Source organism: Fulmarus glacialis, unplaced genomic scaffold, assembly GCF_000690835.1.
Source record: "Fulmarus glacialis isolate BGI_N327 unplaced genomic scaffold, ASM69083v1 scaffold29853, whole genome shotgun sequence".
Classification (NCBI taxonomy): Eukaryota; Metazoa; Chordata; class Aves; order Procellariiformes; family Procellariidae; genus Fulmarus; species Fulmarus glacialis.
The window spans coordinates 39,010-56,010 of record NW_009202796.1 but is presented as its reverse complement, the minus strand read 5'-3'; positions in this window follow the sequence as shown (position 1 = coordinate 56,010).

Sequence of the window (17,001 nt, the reverse complement as noted above, 5' to 3'; positions counted from 1 at the left end):
CCTGTTTATAACTGCCAACATCATTGTCTGAATTTTTTTCTTCATTAGCTGAGCATTATTGCAACTCACTTTCCTGCTGGGTGTAAAGGAGAGTATGCTTACGTGCCAGATAAATGTGTGCTACTTCTGTTTGTTTGAGTAGTGGTTTGCTGGTGACAGAAAACTGGAAGTGTATCTTGGGGTGCAGAAGGAAAATACCAAGGTTTTATGTAAACTAATGGGAACATGTGCATCAATTTGCAAGAGCCACTGAGAGAGTGGTGCAAAGAGCAGGAATATGGTAGAGATGTTCCGGCTGATTTTTTGGGGGGCTAGAAATGTCCCTTGACTGCACTGGGGAAGGCAAATAACAGCACCCAAGACCTGCAAATTGGAGGGCACTTTCCAGAAACAGCTCTATGCACATGGTGGGTGTCCATGTTCCCTTCTGGCTGCATTTGCCTTCCCTGAACACCTCTGATGTGGGGAAGAGGAAGGGCTGGCGAGGATATTGTCTGGTTGTGGTCAGCCTCGAGAGGATCCACGCTGCGTACCCCTTACACCTGACATATCTCAGAGGTGTGAGGAGGAGTGCTCCATGGTCTGTTCTTCACAGCGATGAGGGGAACGGGATAAGGGTGGCAAGAGCTGCGTTGTTGTTACTGTGTTTTTTGCTAGCCACACTGGCATTAATACACCTCAGGATTTGTGTGAATTGCCCAGTGCGTTTTAAAAGATGGTCTCTCCTGTCTCCTCCAGCTCCCCTAATTATTCGCACGTGTAGCCATTTTGTGCAAGTGCTGACACTAAAACACAGAGGAAGAAGTGGCTCCAAATGCTTCCAGGGTGTTTACAACTGTACACAAGGAAAGGAGATTGAAGATATAGTCAAGATTAACCTCTCCTTTTGTATTGCAGTATCATTATCTAATTAGATCAGAAGCAAAGCCCTGCGGCTTAGTCAGTATTAGAGCGTAGGCACCCATTTCAGGAGGAAGCCTCAGGAGCAATCTTCAGCCGTCCACCTACACCATTTTCTTTGCAGCTTTGCAAGATGGAAAAAGTGACACATGTAAACCTCCCCAAAGGCAGCTGCATATTCTCCTTACGCACATTGCCTTTAAAGAGACCTCTGCTCCCCTGAACCACTGACTCTTGGACGATCCTCGCGGGTGACCCTTGTCTTTGCCATCCCTGGGCTGCTGGGGCAGAGACAGAACAGCTCTGCTGGAATTCAGTGGGTCAGACCCTGAGGAGAGGGTCTGCTGGTTTCGAATCACCTGTGCTATTTTATTACAGGCACAGGTAGCCTTTATCAGGGAACTGGAGCTGTGATTCAGATAAGCTGGATGGAGAGGGAATGGGAGGGAGCGGGGAATTCTTCCCAGTTGCCGGAAAAGGTCCTTTACCTGAACAAGGACTCTTGTCACCCAGTAGTTGCTCTGCCTTACTGCAGAAAATGGCCAAGATAGTTAAAATATATGGAGATACTGCAGCTGGGGCTGTTGCTACACAATTCATAGGTCCCATTCTTGGGGTTTATATATGTTGAGACTCATGCCTGATTATCTGATTTTGGTTCTGCATCAGTTCCAAAATGACTTTCTGGTTTAGGTTCAGAAGAGCATATCTTGTGCCGTTTCCCCAAGCATTCTTCAACATAACAGATGGTGGGATTTTTCTGGGCAAAGCCGAACTGTGGGTTTGATTAAGTTTTGAATTTACCACTCTATGTGAAGCTAATCCTGGTATGACCTTCGCTTTACTGACATATAAGCGTCTTAGAGCTGTGCTTTGAGTTCCTGTAGGAAAACATACTGTAGCAAACTCTTTCATTGTATTGGGACAATTTGTCATCAGCAAATAAATGGAGGCTGTGGGAGAGAAGAATAGAGTAGATCAGATTCTGTCCCTGCTCCAAGATCTTGATGTTAATATTTTATTTCAGTTGACTAAGAACATGGGACCATAAGTCTGATCAGGACATGTGGAGGCTACTGTGCTAACAGTAATATCAACTGTAAAATACACAAGAACTCTTACAAATCTTACAAATACAGAAGTGGAAACTCATCTGTTGGGGGCAGATAGCAGAGCTTAAAAGCAGTTTGTTGGATTTCACTCAGGTCTTCATTGGAAGTGGAGTGGTGACAGTTTTAACACGTACATACAGAAATTTAAAAAAATAGTAATATTTTGAAAATGTTGTGATCTGATGACAGAGCAATGTTCTGTACTTGTGCCATTACCCAGATTGTTGCAGCCCCTGTCAGCATAATGTAATCTCACCTGTTGGCACAAAGACAAAAAAGACTCAGGTGGTGCATTCACCACTTGCACATAATGATCAAAAGCACTTAGCTAGCACGGAAATGAAAACTTAACAATATTAGAGATGTGCTTATTTTTCCATTTGCACACAGGCTACAGCTGTCATTACTTTCCCTTGTCCTGTCACATACATTTAGGAAAAATTGCATGAAAACTTTGAACTTGTGCATCTCCCCTATGGCACTGAATGCACTGCCCGTAGAAGGACTGTCTGTAGCCCAGCAGACTGTAATTGCTTTATCACTCTGTGTAATGAAACTGCTCATCTCACAATGAGATTTTAAATTATACTTAGGTATATCAGGTATTTTTAAAAACATGGATTGCATGAGTGTTTATACCTGATAGATAGTAGACCACATTTTTCCTTGGGCCCTTGGGCATCTCATAGCAGTGAGAGACAGGCTTGACAGATTCATCTGAGTCCGTGTAGGTTTCTACTGTGTAAGAGGCTGTGTCCAAGTTAAACAACAACCTGGGCTCCTTTTATAGACAAAAGATTTCACTGATGGTCAATGGAGCGTAGGTTACTATTCATTTCATCCAAAACGAGCCAAACAAGTGATTCTCCACATTGACTAGGAGGAATAGCTATGGTGGGGTGGCCCCGGCCAGCAGCTGAGCGCCCACACAGCCACTCCCTCAGTCCCCCCCACCAGAATAGGGGAGAGAGTCAGAAGAGCAAAAGCTGAAAACTCGTGGATCGAGATCAGGGCAGTTTAATAAGTGAAGCAAAGCTCTGTGCACAAGCAAAGCGAAATAAGGAGTTTAATCACTGCTGCCCATCAGCAGGCAGATATTTAGCTACTTTCTGAAAAGCAGGGCCTCGGCACGTGGAAGGGTCACTTGGGCAGACAGACGCTGTAACCTCAAACATCCCCCCTTCCTCCCCCTTTTCCCTCAGCTTTTATTGCTGAGCACAATATCGTATGGTATGGGATATCCCCGGTCAGCCATCCCATCTGTGTCCCCTCCCAGCTTCTTGTGCACCCCAGCATACTCTAAAAAAAGAAAGCCTTGACTTTGTGCAAGCACTGCCCAGCAGTAGCCAAAGCACGGTGTGTTATCAATAGTTTGAGTCACAAATGCAAAACACAGCACCATAGGGGCTGCTCTGAAGAAAATTAACTCCATCCCAGCCAGACCCAGTAGAATAGCTCGCATGCAAATGTTTACATGAATCCCATCTTGAGATTTTGAGTTCCTGATAATATCAGTATTCTTACGTGGAAGGTTTCAACCTTCCAGTCTTTGAATCTTGCAGTATTGCTGTGTGTCTAGATTGTCATGAATCCCTGCTTTTGATCCCTTAGCCTGTGACAGCTACTGAACTAGCACAAACCAGTGCTGCTGTATTGATTTTAGTGGTGCCGTGTTGTTATACAGGAACTGAGTCCGGAGAGTGCCTGTGGTTTTTAGGATCAAAGCATGTGTTTTGAGGTGACATGGGTATTGTTTTGTGTTTCTTCATTATTTCATGTAAAGTGACACTATTTGCAAAGCAAACCATGTAAACAGCCTGGACTCTTACCTCCTTTTTCTTTCTTGTGTGTAATGGTGTGCTAATAGGTAGCATACATGAATGATTTACAGAAGTGTGTTAAGCATAGGTAGACCAGTCATATAGCATTCATACAGTAACAGAATAAAGAAACCTCAAGAGACAAGTCAAGCTTTATTTTCTAATAAATGGTAATATATCCAACTGGCATTTTTTTGAAATGTCATTGTCAGTTTAGTTGGTGGTCAGGAAAAAATGGAAACATGTTGTCTTGACATTGTAAAACAGATGTATTTTGGAATATGGTTTACAGGGACATCCAATTAGAAGGATGTGAGAAGACGAACATTCTTTATATGAGTCTCTCTTACTGGTGATATACATGAGTCTTCAGGCCATTAACATAGCTAATTTCTTCTGATGGACTTCCAATTTGTGGAGGAAGCAGCTGCTTTCACTACCAATTTTTTCCTGTCCCAATAGACCAGTTGGATCAGCCAACATCCAGCTTAAGTCTGTCCATAGCTTACCCCTTGCCTTTTCACTGAACATTGAATAACCTAATTGTAAAGAAGGACAAAAAGTGTCAAAAGAAGTTACAGGTGTTACTGGGAAATGAACCGATGCAGAGATAAAGTATAAGTGAAGAGACTGTTAACACCGAGGGTCTCCTGATAAGCCTATAATGAAAATCCCTCCGGAAATTTTCAATATCCTCTTTTTGTTGGAAAATCGTAGTGCATCAGAGTAGAAACATGTTGTTTCTTCACTATATTTTTTCTGACTACGTTTTCATGGAGATTTTTTAGGTCGAGGACTTTCTAGTTAGGAAGAGAGAAAACCCAATCGAGCTGATGACCAGGGCACTTGAAAATGTAAGAGACCCAAGTTGGGTTCTTGATCTGACTCAAGGACTTAGACTTGGTTCACCCTCATCTGAACGTGTTCCATGGCCTCTAGAATGACTTGTTACTGGTTTGTAAAAAACAACCAAACAAAAAATCCACCACCAAACTCAAAGTTGAGTTTTCTCTCTGCCTCAGAATAAGAGCAAAATGGAAACTTGAGGTGGAAATCATGCTTTTGTGAAATGAGTTATTGCTTCCCAACTTGCTTTACTAATAATTTTGTAGACAATTTAGAAAAGGCAGGATTTCGAAAATGCTGAATGATTGTTATGCCTTATTTTAGCATGTCCTGAAATCGTGAATTGAAGTTCATTAGCCTTTTTTTAAAAATTCTAATAATTTTAATGTGTACATTTGATTTTTTTAGTATGTGAAATAAAAATTGATTTGATGATACTCATACTGCAATCTAAGTGCATCTGTCAAATGATTATTTCTATCTTGTGTGTGAAATGTCGAAGAGTTTTCCTCTTGAAAACTCTCATCTTTACATGGGACATATTATTGGTAAAATGTTTAATTGCTTAGCTTATATGTTTAGCAGCAAGAGTCAAGCTTTGTTCGTGCTACTCTATAAGCTTCAGCTAATCCATAATATAAAATGTAGGTCAGCTAGAGCTTTTTAAAACAGATGGAAATTTAGTAGTTTATGGTAGTTCAATGGATGTACGTCCCTGCAAGGCTGCCAACCTCTCCAGTTCCGAATTGCGAAAAAAGCAGAAATCAGACTGCTGAAAGGCACTCATTCTAACTCATTTTCATTCCAGATGCAGCAATGCCCTGCAGTGGGTTTTGTTTGTAACATATTCAGCACCGACATGCTACAGAAGATGATAATTAGTTCAGTGGTGTTTAGAGGGTTTTATATTTAGTTTGCTGACAATGAAAAGTATTTTAATTTGGGCAACTTCGTTAGTGTAAATATTCAAGAAGAGAGATAAAAACAGTTGTTCTAAGTAAAATGCGAGAACTGGAGGTAATCCAGGGTTTATTTCCGCACACACTTCAGGCTTTCCTTTATTTTTACATTCAGGATCATAGGTTATATCTGTTATTAGATAAGTGCTAAAATAAAGTAAATATATTATCCTGTGTTTCTATTTCATGAAAGTCTTGAGAGTATTGAGGAGAAATGGGCAGAATCAGTATAGCTATTTCTGTAAATAAAAGTCTCCCAGGACGTGCGCTCCAGCTGTCCATACGGCTGGCCACAAGGATGTCCTGCTGCCATAGGAGCTTCTTCAGCCTCAGCGGTTCTTCTGAACATGACTTCTGTTCTCATTCACTGAGCTCTTCCAGTTTTGGAGGCCAATTGCTAAAGTTTCTATCCATGTCGCTGCTCCTGGGTGTATATAGTAGAATTAAAGACTCAGTGCATGAGTTTAAAATTTAGTTTTTAAAACACTTCTGATATTCGCCTCTGAGTGTCTTTCAAAGGGTCCTCCTGGCTCCAAGCATTCCTCAGTCTGCTTGTGGAAGAGAATGGGATGGGAGCAGTGGGAATGTGAGGAGGTGGAAGTGCTTCTTGCAATTTGCAGTGCATAATTGGTTTGAGAGGGTGGGAAGAGGCAGGAGAAGGATGTGCAGGAGTTGTTCAGAAGGTTGGATGGCCGAGGTGCTCGGCAGTTGCCTGTTCTTCAGAGAAAGAGTCTGCAACAAACTGTCATCATTATTGCAGTTGAATAAGACTGCTGTGAAAAACTTCTTTTTGTTTGGAGTCAATGTAGTATTTTAGTTATTGAAGCTGACTTGTGAACTGTGATTTTTTTTAAAGCTCAAACACTGTGGCAGCTTTTAAATTGCAGTGACCAGGACTGAAACGTTTTTCAAAATCCAAGAAATGTGACTCCCGATGTCTGTAAGGGCTAGGGGCAAAATGTTGTCTTGTGAGCATGTAAATCTTTGCACAAGTCTGTGTTTTAAACAACGACTCTTGTTTCTAATAGTCTGGGAAAAGGTATGGTTTTTTGCTATGCAGTTCGCAGGAGACATTTCATCACATTCCAGTTTAACCTAGAGTTTGTGATAAAGATGTATGCAGAAGTATTAGGGAAAGCTTTTCTTTACACACCAAGCTCTTCAGACTAGCTATTGCAGTCAGGCCCAGCTTGGAGGAAAGAGGTGCTACGTAACTTCAACTGCTTCTGCTGTAACTCTAGAAATCCCCAGGGTCATCCTCTCTAGCCCTTACACAGGTAGGTAGGAGGAGATAGCCAAAGTTTTACTTTTGCTTTTTTCCCTTCCAGCTTCCTTGCTCTGTGCGTGCATGTGGGTGGGGAGAGGCTGGGAGGAGGGAGGAAGAGAGCAATAGTAAAAAATGTGGTGACTCTGAACACAGAGTAAGACCAACACAGGAGACCCATAGTAGTCTTCTCTGAGGGAAGAAGGGTTTCTGTCTCCCTCGTTGCAGAGTGACCCAGCTAGATTTGCACTTCAAAATGAAGGCAGATAGGGCAGTTCAGTTCATAACAGCTGCTGGGCTATTTTGGAATATCTCCTACTTGAAGATTTTTTTCAAAAGGGAAGGGATGTTGGGAAGGGTTCTGGTTTTATCTGTTTGTAAGACTGTTAATAATACTATTTGTACTTTGAGGTATAAAGGTACTGCAATTATGAGAAATTGCTTTCTTTCTGACTGGCATACGTAAACAGCTTTCATCTCTAAATGTATGTATCAGGCTCGTGACTTCAGTTTGTCATTCGAAGGAATGTGTCAGCCTTTCATTTCAAATTGTGTTGGCTCTTCTTTTGTCAGGAAAGACCTTTCTTGCGCACTTAAGTAACAGAAACAAAGGCAATTAAAAAAAAAGACAGCAAAAAGCAATTATCAAACAAGGATTAGGCTATGGATATTGCTTTGAAAAGACATTTTCACTAGATTCAGAAGAAAGATGAAGCTGTGCGTCATTCATACATGTGGGTTTTTCCCTTTCATGTTTCCTAAGGGCTGAAGATAAATTAGGGTAGCTATTTTCTGTGCAGGCAAAGTACAAGCTATGCCCCAGATCTCCAAATGCTTCAACATGTAAATACTGCTTCTGAAGCCATCAGGTCTTGCTGCAAGTACAGATTTATTTGCATTCATGTTTGAAGGTTACTTTCGTTCATTGACCCATTTAATTGTCATTCTCTATCCTCAGTTGCAGGCATATGGCTTCATGTGCATGCGTATGGAAGATGAACAGCTTTAACTCTCTCAGGCAGAAACATTCAACAGAGAAACCTACAAGAACCGAATTTGCTGTGGACGTATCTGATTAAAATTAATAGGCAGGACCCATATATAATCGTAATCATCCTGTAAACCTCAGTAGAAGTCTGTAACCTTGCTGTAGGACTGGATAAAGGAAGCTATACAGAAAAGGTGAATACAAGGAAAGGCTCGGAGCAGCTGTTCCAAGAAGGACTAGCGTCAACCAATATGAGATATTTCTTTAACAAGGAGTGTGTCTAGTAGTTACCTGGGCTTGTTAGTGGCTCAGGTTGCATCGACAGGTTACTTACGTACTTCATCTCTGCCTGCTCATAGCCGTAAAGAGCGTAGACTTAAAGGGGGCTGGCACAAAACCCATTCATCTCACAGCATGGTGGAGAGTTGTAAGGAATAGTTGCAGGAGCAAGGAGGTGTGCCCTCGATGCTACTGACTCCTGTTCTGCTCCTCCGCGCTGTTGGAGGAATGCATGTTTCAAGGAAGTCTGTAAATTCTGTGTCTACCTGCAAGCACTTCAGTCTCCCGTTACTTGGTAGTATGGCTTCTGTGTACATAAAACCTATCTTGTTTATAGAGAAACATTGCCTGGCCAGGAGATGTGATATAACCAGACAAGGTGAGTGGGGTTGTATAGTCTATTAAACCTTCAAACTCAAAATTAGGAGGTTGCAGAGCTTGCAGCCTAACAGACTGTCATATCTAATTAGCTATGCTGAAGAAAAGCAGCATTCGGATACTAAAATAATGCAGTGAGCAGCCTGCATAATAGAGAAAGAGCATGGAGCTCACAACTCTCATTTCAAAGTTTCAGAAGAGTGAAATCTTTACTTAGTCAGGGCTTTTTTTTGTTTGACTGCACAATGTGGACTGTCAGATCCAATGTCTTGCAGAAGTTTGATATCTAGTCCAGGGATCTGAGAGAACAATGAAATTAAAGGGACTTTTGAGATTTATAATCTACAGTTTGGTTTAAGATTCTTCCTCTGCTAGAACTCAGTTTCTCATCTGGATTGCCATCTTCTCATCAACACATTCTCTTCTATCATACAACATGGCCTACAGTAACTGAGGATTTCATGTCACAAATCTTGACTTGGGGGCTCATGATCTCTCTTTAGGCTCCGATTTACTGTATGTTTTACTGACTTGCCACAGAAGGAAGCTAGCTGATACGTTTAACGCACTGATAGAAGTCAAATCTTAGGCACCCACACGAACAAAATTCAAAAACTGCTTTAAAGTTTGTTCTCAAACATTTAGCTTTTGATTAACACCTAATCTTCCAAAGCACATTTGGATTTTTCAGGCTTTGAGATTTTCTGATCAAGTTTGAACCAAGTGCTACCAATACAGTACTGTGTTCTTGAGCTAGTAGATAGCTTGAAGCAAAAATTTGTAGAGTTTTGAACTGTCCCCAGTTATCAGAGTGCGAAGTAAGTGCTAAATACTGATGGTAAAGTAAAAACACGACATCTGATACATTTGTACATCCTGAACATGGGCAGGATGCTCTTCTTGATATGTTCATAGGAAGCATCTGGACATGTGGAGTGCCAATCCAACTTGAAGATTTTGAGTGTGCAATTTGTGTGCTTAATTACTGCAATCGTGCAAGCAAATGAGGGACCACGATCAAATTGACATTTAAAAACACGAGAAATGTCTTGATATCCATTTTATTTGTGACTGATACTGAAATCAGCCATGATTTTGTTGGCAAAGGATGAGATTTGTCACAGCATCTGGAGGTCTGGTGTCTCATCTAAGCTAATTGTCCTAACCCCTGCTACAGTTAAGAGAAAGATGCATTTCCAGAGGGTTATTTATCCCTTCCCAGAATAGGAATGCAAAATAGGTAGAATTAATTACCTGTTAGGTGTGCCTGTTTCTCTCTATTGGTAATTTATGGGTCCTAAACAATGAATTTTGGTTAAGCGTCAAACTTTTAGATGTATAAAATTAGGTAGATTGAACGCTGTAAGGCTTGCTGTGAGCATGGGCTAAGCTCTCCATCTGAGTTATGAATAATCCGTCCCATGATCACTAAGTGGGAAATCGGCTGTGGATCAAGAGTAATATGTTTAAGAAGGCCTGGTTGTGGGCTATATTAAGAAATGCAGTTTAGTCCACCACAAAAAGCGAGCTTTGCTGCCCAGGGGGATTTCTTTTCTTCTTTTTTTTTTTTTAAATTTTGTAAAGTATGAGAGACTTCTTACATTTTTAGATTGAGAGGAATGGATTCCTCATTTCTGAGTTGGAAAGGACTTTGAGGCAAAGGAATTTGATTTGGTTACTTCAAGCACTCACTCAGCTTTTCTGCCCTCTGTCCTGGTGCTTTGGTGCCTGGCATGCTGTTTTATAGACATTTACACAAAGAAGGTCATTTCTCTGAGGCAAGGTACAAGAATGCATTACAATTGTAAATTCCCTTAATTGTCCTAAAGCAGGGCTCAGAGCTTAGACAATGGAAAATCCTGTTGTTCTACCTCCCTGAGAGACATGTGAATAGAATAGAAATATATGGATGTGTGGATTCTAAAGCTAAAGTGGAAAAATGGTTCATAAAAGGGTTTATTCACACAAATGATGGTGGAAGCCATAAACCAATGACCTGTGAGTTTACATATAGGTTTTATTTGGTAGACAGTTACCTTAAACATGTTTATTATTTCCAGTGTGACTTTGTCCCGCAGGCTTTGTAGAGGTACAGTTCAGGCCAATATACAATTAGGTAAGTTCCTATTATTAAAGCAATGTATTTTTGCACTCTATTTGTCAGGAAAGCTGTTTCTGTCGCACACATTTTCTGGAAGTTGAAAGGTGCTTCTTTTTCTTCCCAAGTATTGGTACCTGTAGTTCATTTTAACTTAAGCCTGTTTGAACTCAGTGGGGAGCTTGGGAAAGGCATGTGCATTTAAATAATCCCCATCAAGAGTTTTTTTTTTAATTCAAATTATTTAAATAATTATCAACTGATACAGATAGTCCCTCTCATCTGAGAATTTACAAACTCTTACTTAAACATTACAAACCCTGTCCATAGCACTGAGCATTCTGTAGTCATGTAGTAGTGGGGAAAATGGTGCCCTGGCTGGCTAATAGCAGAATTAGAAATATATGGAAAACATCTCCCTGACGTTACGCCAACTTACGGAAACACCCTGACTTTGAACTAACTTTGATTTAGGTGAAAAGCCCCAAGTATCTTCATCTTATCATTGCAAAGTGATTTAATTTTTGTTTTATACTAAAATAAAGCAAACAAGCAATCCTGTTTGGAATGAAATGGTTTGAATGGCCCAGCATGAATTGTGCATGAGGGGTAATTTCATTTAACTGTAAGTCCTATTTGTGTTTCAGAATGGAAAAGAAAAGGTATCTCAAGAGACCGATTCCTGTGTGGCACAAACTGCTGGAAGGTCCCCGACTGCTGAAAGGGCTGTCCCACGTCCCTGCCCTGCTTGTGAACCGTGCCATCTTGTCCTGGCAGTTACAGTCCTGCAGCCCATGCAGCTGGAAACAAACCCTCTTTGTTCTTACTTTCCCAGGAACGATTCCCAGGTGGACGGGCTTGCTGTCCTCACTGGTTGTGTAGGTGCACTTGAAAGCCAGCTCAGGGAAAGTGCTGGGAAGGTATCCTGGGAAGAAAGATAGAAGGACACTGCCCACTTCAGTAGCAACATCATCTTCTATTGCTGTAAGCTGCTTCTGAAACTCGATGCTCCAAATAGCCCCAAACCCACAAACTGGGCCACGACCTTGCAATAGCTGCTAGTCACTCTGCACATCTCCTGGTATGTGTATGATTATCATGTTTACATGCACGAGCTGGATGGCTGTGTGACTGCCAAGTTGTAAAATGGAACTGTAAATCATCAGGAACTAATTTATGTGCACATTTGTGTTATTTATGTGCAAAGAAGAGGAACCTGCACCTCTTTTCATGTGCAAACAGACTATGTGGTCGTGCCTGTGTGCTCCGCAATGTAGCACAATAAATGCAAAATATTTACTGTCACTGCCCTCAATGCTCTGCAGCGCCAACCTGCTGGTCTTCTGCAAGTGCATACTTGCTTCTGGGGTTTAGGAAGGTGCTCACTCAGTGCAGGGGGGGACAGAGGAAGTAAAGCATGAGGAGACCAAGAAAGACTCCATAGGACAGGAATATGAGGTAGCTTTCTCCAGGAACTTCACATAAATCTCTGTGCTGCCATTCCTTGCTTACCCCTGCCCTAAGGGGATAAAACGCTGTTAGATGAAGCAGGCTGGCACAGTCTCTACCAGTAAACATGTAGATGTTTTGCTATGACAAAGGCTTCTTCTCAGGGGTGATAACAAGGGTTGAGATGCAGAAAGTGAATAGTAGAGAAGGATTGGGTGAGAGGACTTCTAGTTGGTATATTTACATCTAGGTATATGGAAAAAGCTTTTTTGCTTGTGTGAAAATGATAAAGAAATATGTTTCCTAGCTAATGTTTTATTACATCTACAAATGTTTCTAGTGTAAATCTGGCCTTGGCCTGTTATCTGTGTCTGTGTGTTTCTGATCTTGTGCTTCTCTGTGGAGTTTCTGCCAGCATTCCCCAGCTGTTCAGTTTTCTGATATAAATCTAAAGAGTCTACAAATGAAACGTCTGCCATATATCATGAGGATTTTTTCCACGTCTGGATGGACTTCTGCAAACCCTTTCTCTCATCCATAAGTCTTTTCATTTAATACATGTGACCTATTTAGGCTGTTTTTTCCCTTACTTGCATTGTTGCACAGTAGGTAATCCAGGGAATGGTCTTTACCCATCGAGGTGTGGGTATGGTAGATCTCAGGGACAGCAGCAAAGTCATGGATTTGCTAGGAGCATTTTTCCATAGGAGAACTCTCTACTCCTGCCTCAAGGGGAGAGGTGTGGATGTGGCGTCTTGATTTCACTTCCCTTATTTGGGTTTTGTGTTAGAGAATTCCCTGGACTTTGGCATAGTTTTTTCGACTGAAACGAGGAAATGAGATGAGGATTAAGCCTATAAATTTTAGAATAGGAAAATGCAATGGAGTTTCTTTAATGGAACAGGGTCAGTATACAGTGCCAAGAAATTGCTATGGTTTTTCCTCATGATTTAACTAACAGTTGGACTGATGGTACTGTAAATGAACAAATTTGTGTATTTAAATTTAAATTGCTGTTTAAAAAGTATGTTGCTTGTTGAAGGTATTAAATTAAGGCAGGTTGTAATATAGTACTTGTCAGAGGTGTCTTCTGTATTTCCAGCTGGATGTTTCTGAGCAGGAATACATCACATCCAATCTAAAAAACCACCACAAAAAGACATAGAAATATAGTCCTTTTTAATAAAGAAATGGTGCACTTCTACCTGGCCGCAGGTAGGGAGTGTGGAAAGAGCAGGTTATGATGCTTTTGATTTTGACATTTAAGTGCCAAATGCTGATTATTTTGTGGCTCGGTTTTCAATCGTTTATAGTTTTGCCAAACTTGCGCTGTTTGAGTTGAAATTTCCTATATTACCTATTTGCTATACTGAATTTTCTGAGAAACCTTTGAGCAATTTCAGGCCAGTGGTACTTGCAGGGTACCAACATCTATTTCCTACCTTCAGAAGAGCTTGTGATGAAAGAGAAACAGTTCAGATATACTGGAAAGGGCAAATGCTGCTCTAATTGCAGTGAGCAGGGAAAGCCTGCTGTGCTCACCCGGGACCCGAGATGGGCTCTTGGTGCCTATTGATGGATACAGAATTAGGCTACAACGCCTAGAAACTTCTAGGAGTCTGTGTGACATTTCTCTGAGTAACAAATGAGTATATTGCTGGCGGTGAAATGCAAATGAATGAAGCATTTTAGTCAAAAACCTAGAGACAGTATTTACCTGAGGAAATTCACTGTAAGGGTAGGAGTTTTAGTTATGATCTTTTTGGTGCTGATTCAGACACGTTCTGAAGCATGCGCTCCTACCCTAAGTATGGGGAGGGGGTGGCTTGCTTCTTTCCAGATTAATCATAATTTTTGTGAGAATGATAAAACCAAATCTCCCCAGAAATCCTTGTAGAATCCACGAGGAAGCAGATAAAACCATCAACATGTTTCTCCCTTGCTGAATCCATTGGCAAAAATTTTGGTGACTTGAACAATGAGAGCTCCCCTAGTATCTTCATCAATACAAGCGGTCACCCTCGATCAGCTCATTAAACAAAGGGCTGCTGTAGGCTTTGTGCTGCAGCCAGGCAGTGAGGGAAATCCGTCTCTTGAATGGGGGTCTGTTCAGGCCAGTCACTTGTTCCTGGCTGCGAATCCGGTCTAACACCACAGTTTGCTTTCAGTGCCTGGAGTTTGCTTTCAATGGGAAATGCTACCACAGAAAACGAAACACATTTCGCTTCTCGGGAGAAGCAGTTGAACTCTGGAATGTAATCTGAGGTGAAATTAAGACCAAAAAATTTTGCATCACTTGAATTTTCGGTTTCAGTTTTGATGTCTTACTTTCTGTATTCTATTTTTAGTGGGTTGGACTGAGAAAGTTGCTGAGTGCTTGTTCTGGTTGGTGATGGTGTATTAATGTCCTGTTGACAAATTCATATTTTAAGTAGTTCTTGAAAACTGATACTTGGATTCCCATAGGCATCTGCCCCTAAATATATTTTTAAGGGTGAGGTCACTGTAACTCCAGGAGGGGACATTGGAAAACTGAAAGGATCCAAGCTATTTTCCATTGGAAATCAAAACAGTTTTAAGAGAAATAACTGAAAGTCATGCTGCTAAACTTGGTCTTGATGTAAGTCCAGTCCAAAAGGAGACAGTGGTGCTTGAACTGAATGGCCCGTAATATGCATCCATCTTGGGGTGAGTTCGCTTTGAGATACAGCCTCTCATTAAACTCTGGGGTACCAAAACTGCTTGCTGCACGAATCATGAACTGGTGGCCTAAGGAAAACGAGGTGGGCCAGGTAAACTGGGATTGAAGGTGATCAGAAATTCCTAATATACGTCAGATGGATATGAAACAGTCCCTGTACTGTAAGAATACAACCCCCTCCAAATGCATAATCCATTTCTTGTGAAAGACGTGGCCCAATATAGAAGTTTTAGGTCAACTGATTCAGTTAAAGATTAGCCTCAATATTCTGAAAGAGAAGACTGTAGTTACTTATGGACTTTAATTCCTTATAATGGATTATACTGGGCACCACGCTACTGCTACAGTGTCAAATCTTTTTGTGGGTTTGCTAAATTAACCTTTGTAATAGAAAGGCTTCTTGTGCGCTTCCAGTCACAAGAAGAGATGGTTTTGAGTTTGTAGCAACTTAAAATGCCAATGGTTGGGATCCTGATATAAAATTCATCGTTTTTCCTATCTCTTCTTAAATCATGTTCCTCTGCTGTTTTGCAAATGAGTTGCAGAGATGCATCCCGCTCTGATTTAACGTTGTGTGCAGGATATTTAAAATGGAAATCTCCATTAGAGGGGCAGAAACAAGTGCAGGTAATGAGGGAGAAGATACTGCAATTAAAGGAAAACTGATTATCATTTGTGAAATTATGTTTGGAAAAGTGACTTTAATGGATGTAATGTTAAATCTCACAGTCATATGTAGTGAGAGGAAAGGCTTCAGTTTTAGGTAATGATATGTATGTTGATACATGTTTTCAGACGTGTTTTAGGTTGTACCTCCTTCAGTATTCATGGCAGTGCACGTTCTTTATGCTCCCTGTAAGTTTATGCAATATTTACTGTCCTGATCTTGAAACTCATGATGAGCTGACTATTACGAAACTCTGACAATAACCCTTTACGCTGGAAATCTTGGTCAGAACAAGCCCATACAATAGAAATTGTTGTGATGGAATTGCCATGTGATGTTCTGTCATGTTGAACTGCTTTGCGGGGCAGACGGAATAAAGACAGACACCAATGAGTACTTTACCCCGTGCACTACATGTGGGACCTGGTGAAAGAAATCCTATCCCAGTCAAAGTTAATGACAGGCCAGCTTGGCCAGCTTTTGACCAGTGTGAGAAAGAGTTCCCAGCTACGTGTAACTTGTGTGTGTGGTGTGTATGTGTGTAATGCAAATAATCGGTGGTAAAGTCTAATGTTTGAGTCCCTTACAAATTTAATAGGCTTGGGAGGTAAATGGTTCTCCTTACACTTAAGGGATAGTATGAAGGAGTTTGTCTCTATAGATCCCATTTCGTAAACATTGTCACATTTGGAAGCTCTGTTCTCTTCCTTGCACTTTTCCTTCAAATGCTGATTTGGATGGTGACATTGGCATGAGGGACAAGCTTGTTGACCTTGTCAGGGTGCCACGGATTTCTCTCTTTGAAATAGCTGTTCCTTTCGATAAATTGTCTTTGCTTTTGTTCTTAGGACTTGTGCCATAAACAGGCAATGTGAATACACTGCTGTTTTCATGCCCATGGTATCTCATAGCTTCCAAACAAGTTGTTTCATTCAGGTTCAGGACAAGATTTTAGAGTGAAAAATTACTGGCCTGTTTAAAAAAAGGCACTCGAGAAAACTATTATTTTGATACATTTGGTCAATTACATTTTCTAGGACATTTGCCATGAAAACGGTAGGGTCAAATATTTCTGGAGAGAGTTTTTGTGGCTACTGCTTTTCTCCTGGGCTGGGGAGGAAAGAAGAAAATTTAAAGAGAATGTTAAGTGGCGATGAAAGGAAAACAAGAAATTACGGAGTTAGGAAGAAAGAGAAATCAGAAGAAGATAATCCACCATTCATTTTCTAGGAGCTTGCAGACAGTGTGGTTTTTTTACAGCATTTCATCATTCCAGCTACAACCTATGCTAATGATAATCACAGGGTTGGGATAGTTTACATGTGGAATATAAATGCTGCCTGCATGTGCTCCAATATGGCAAAATGGATTGCCAAATCCCAACACTGCATGTAAATGGATCTTCCCCCTTCTGTTTTGGTTTTGATTTAATTACAGAAACATTTTCAGCATATGAGATTGTTTTTTGACACCTTACTTAACTTTTTTTTATTGTTAAAAGTTTTAACTAAAAGCACTAGTAATTAAAATAAAGTAAGCA